Source organism: Loxodonta africana, chromosome 15 (assembly GCF_030014295.1).
Source record: "Loxodonta africana isolate mLoxAfr1 chromosome 15, mLoxAfr1.hap2, whole genome shotgun sequence".
NCBI lineage: Eukaryota > Metazoa > Chordata > Mammalia > Proboscidea > Elephantidae > Loxodonta > Loxodonta africana.
Window position 1 is genome coordinate 30,063,721 of NC_087356.1, and position 4,843 is coordinate 30,068,563.

The window sequence follows — 4,843 nt, forward strand, 5'->3', positions numbered from 1 at the left end:
ACAGTTTAATTTTATAACAAATGGCCTCAAATGTACTGTCTGGGTTGATCTTATATCTGCTGTTTATAATTTTTTGGTCTTCTCTAATTTTTTGCTTCTAATTTGCTCTGAACCAGTAAACCAGACAGTTAATACTGGTTACTATGGGATGTAAAACAAGATCAGTAAATTCTAAATGAGACATTGAAGACTAATCCCATAAGTAGAGTGTATTAGCATTAATTCTGGTTGTTCGGATGTCTTTGTGCTTTACTTTCTCAGACTTGGCTTTCAGCTATATTCCTGGTTAGGTGAGGTTGTCAGATAATGTGGTTCTAGACAGAGGACTTGTACTGTAAACTCTTGAAGGGGATCAACACAAATGGGTCATGAGAAAGGGACATGGTTATGTTGGGCACGGAATGTTGTGGAGAACAAAGAAAACCCCCCAAAGCAGCTTCTGGCTTCATTGAGTATTTATATTGGGTCCAGAATGTGACCAAATCTTATGGCCAAAGGACAGTGTGGCCATCAGCCTTAGAAGAGGCACCCAGTCAGAATGGTCCTGTGCTCCTGGTCCTGGTGTCCTGCATAGTACCCAGGCCACTCATATGTGTCTTTTCCATGCGTATTCTTGGTTCCCCAAACCAGGCTCCACTCTTTGTACTGACTTTGGTTTCTTACCTGGATCTTCCATCTCTGAATCTTTATAGAGATAGAAGATCCAGGTAAGAAATCAAGGTTAGGATGAAGAATATATATATAGTTATTGTTAGCTGCCATTAAGTTGGCTCTGACTCATAATGACCTTATGTATGACAGAATGAAAAATTATCTGGTCCTGAGCCATATTCATGATCATTTGTATTGTCGTGACTGTTGTGTCAGTCTGTCTCATTGAGGGTATCCGTTGTTTTCAATGACCCTCTACTTTATTAGACATAATGGTTTTTTTCTAGTGATTGGATATATATATATGTGTGTGTGTGTTTTAATACTTTCCTGTTTCATCCCAACTCCAGCCTTAATAGCAATGTCCCAAACCAATCACTGCTTTTAGATGTGATGTTTTGGCACCTGCTTGGAGCTGGTGAGACCAAGAATTTCCTGGGCTGGGATGAAAGCACACGGGACATATTTCACCTTCTTCACTGGGGCAATGAAATTTTGGTACCATCATTCCTCATCCTGACAGAAGAAAACAGAAGTCTTCAGGATGAAAGATCCATGTCCTGAGGTAGGTGCAGCAGTAGGCCAGGAGAGTTCTTTCCATAAGTTCAAAGTTCCAAGTGCAGGTGAAGTCCAGAGGTTGAAAAAGCAGGATTTTACTTGGGGAACTCCTTATCTTTCCTCCTTCCCTAACAGTGTTGGAAATTGCTCTTCCAAGACCTTTAAAGCATTGGTGGGTTGGGTGGGGGGTAGTGGGGAGCAGTGAGGCAGGGATCCTAAAAGGACTTTTGAATTCCAATTGTATTTTCTGTGAAAGGGGAAGAAGTCCCTCCAGTGTTTACAAGGCAGGTTCCTTATGAGCTACTTACCCTCCTGTGACCCAGTGGTGCCTTACTGGGTCAACGCAAGATCTCCCTGTGGGAATGCTACAAGAAGAAGTTGGTTAGCTCCACCAGGTGAGGACTTGGTTCACAGTTATACCATTGCCTTCAGGGCCCAGGTGATGAGGAGGCTTGTCTTATCATTCTCTGCCTAAGTAATTTCAGAATAGTCTAGAATTGTGTTTCTTGCAATGATGTAATAGAACCTTTTGTGATGATGCAAATGTTCTCCGCCTGCCACCAAAACAGGTCTTAACTCATATACCTACCTACTGGGAATATGGATTGAAGACCATAAATGGGTACTGGCTAGTGAAGCATCACTCATTTCTCATTAAGTCCTACATTTCTTAGAATCTTCTGACTAGATCTTCACCACCCAACCATCCTGTGGAATATATACCTCTATCCAGCTGGCTGTGAGGTTAGTGGGTTGATTTGGCTCCATGCGATGGCCTCCAGCACACTCCTGACCCCTCTGTTCGCAGCACACAGCCTGGGCCATTTTGCCCTACCTTTCTAGTACCCACTTCCAGGGCCATTCCTGATTTCCCTCTGTTCTTGACCATGTTCCACCTTTAAGCTCACTACGTGGGACATTGGAACAGTTGTACTTCATAATGTGTAAAACAGAAGCATCAAACAGAAGTCTCTAAGGATGAAGCCACTTGCCCTTTGGTAGACTAGGTGATCTACCAGACTCTTCTGGTCCTGACCTCAGTCTCTGTTAAGTAGAAATAATAGCTAGGACAGCAACAATAATATGAATGGGAACAACCATTCCTGCTTTTCTGCTAGAATAATACAAAGAGATAATACATGTAACATTGTCTTGGAAACTTAAAAATGCTATGGCACATAAAGCATGGCTATCAAATCCTTGCTTTCTTCTTGGGCAGACCATCAATAAATGCTGCTCATTTTATTCATGGTGACTTCCTTTTTATTTTCTCTTCCTTCCCCTGCCTGGCCAAGTAAATTGTAGCTGATCAAAAAGTGCCTTGGGCTGGATGAGCTTTCTTCTTATGGTCTCCATCAAAGGGCTACCCTGTTTTTCTCTTTTGTCTGAGTCACATTCAGGCATAGTTGGTTTTCTAGCTGGTTTGAAGAAACCGCTTAAAAATTACTTAATAGAATAAAAAAATTGAGGCTCTGAAAACCCATAAGGCATTGTGCACCTTGTTGCCATTTCCTTAAAAGATGTATGAGAGACAGTTAAGGATCTAATAATAGGGATGGCTGCAGTGAACACATCTTTAAGTGATGGAGGGCCTAGGGTACTAAGGGTGATTTTAAATGTCACCCAGGGTTCTAATCGACAAATTTTGGGGAGAGGCTCTTATAGGGATGTTTATACCGAATATCACCAGAAATGCCCTTTAAAAGATAACTAGAAAATTTTCTTTCTTCATATTTTATAACACAGAGTAAGAATTATTTTACGTAAGCAGACATTGAAGGTGCAGAACATAGACAAAGAAAATTCTCCTTAACTCATTTATCTTGCTGGACTTAGAAGGGATGATGACAGTTACAAATGACAGCCTTCCTTGTTATTCCATTTCCTGTGGTGTTTTAAATGAGGCAGTGTATTCCTGGGAGTATTTATACAATAGGAAAGCACAGTTCAACTTCAGATGATAAAAACTGGGATTGATTAAAGTATTTTAAAAATATAAATTGGATTTGAAAGTTTTAAGTATTTTCTGTTTGGTATTGATATTAAAGGGGATAGAAGTAGAAGTAAGAGGCAGACTATGTAGGTGCTCAAGTTAGGGCCTAGAGGGGCCACGCCATCATATATCTATGGCTGGGTCTTTGCTTTGTGTGCCAGAAATTCAGAAACAGTCTCGTAAAAACAAAACTCACAGACGACCTATCCATGTGGATACCCTATACCCCTGCAGGAGGGGGAGCCTCAGATTACCCCCATAGAGCTGTGGGCAGGAAGATGAGTAGCAAGGTGTAGTCTGTTGGCCCTGAGATGGTCCTTGGTCAACCTCTCCTTGGCCAGTCTGCAGTTTCCTCTGACTGGAGGTCTGTGGCTGGGCCATCTCAAGGACCTGCCTCTTCTACTTCAACTCAAACTTCTGTAGCCAGTGCTATCTAGGTTTTTCATCAGAATCTACCCAACTTCAGCCTAGGCTCAGGATTCCGTATCAACATGCTGCCTAGGGAAAGATGTTTCTAGACATGGAGGGAAAGAAATGATTCCCATTACGTTTAGTTAAAATGTACAATTCCAGTGCCAATGTTCAAATCCCAGCCGATTTGGTGCTCCCTTCAGAGCTTGAGGCCAAGATTTCTGGTAAGTCATCTGCCCTCGCTCATGGCAGGGGCTCCTCTGGCCTTCCCTCTCTGTCAGCCAAGATGCTGACAAGGTGTGGGAGCTTCAGGAAAATTACCGGTCTTTTGTTCCTGAGTTTCCACCCTGTCTTCTCTTTTAACTAACATCCTCAAGAAAGGAAGACAGACTGCAGTTGAAGAATTCTTGTGGCCAAAATGGCTTAGAACATTATATACACCTTTGCTGTTGAGTCGATCCCAACTCATAGCAACCCTGTAGGACAGAGTAGAACTGCTTCGTAGGGTTTCTAAGGCTGTAAATCTTTACAGAAACAGACTGCCACATCTTTCTTCCGCAGAGCGGATCATGGATATTTGAACTGCTGACCTTTAAGTTAGAGACAAGTGCTTTAACCACTGCAGGGCTCCTGTAGTATATTTCTCACATATACTATGTATTTTTTGGATGGTGAGGTCATGTGAGAGGAGTGGGAGAACACAGGTGAACACTGGAAGTCAGGGATGTGTAATCATAATTTTTTTCATCCACATATGGCATGGAAAGGTAAGAAAAGACATATACCATGTTTTCAAGGGGCTCAGAGTCTATGGAGAAATAGGCATGTAATTCATCAGACAAAAATTGTAAAACGAGAAGTAGGATAAACCAAGTAAGTATTGGAAATACGAGAAAAGGATTAATTCTGCCTATGGGGGTTAGGGATGATGCCCTGAGGAAGTAACCTTTGGGGTAGCCTTGAGGGACCAATAGGGCTTCATTTCAACAATGGTACAAATAATTATGCTTGGTAGCAACACTCTCAACTTTTATTTGTATGATAGTTTCTCACTGACTTAGTAGTTTCACATACTTCATGTCATTTAATCAGAACACAAACATTGCAAGGTTAAATTGTTGTTGTTAGGTGCCATCAAGTTGATTCTGATCTATAGCGACCCCACGTGACAGAGTAGAACTGCCCTATAGTGTTTCCTAATTGTAATCTTTGAGTAGATCGTCAGGTCTT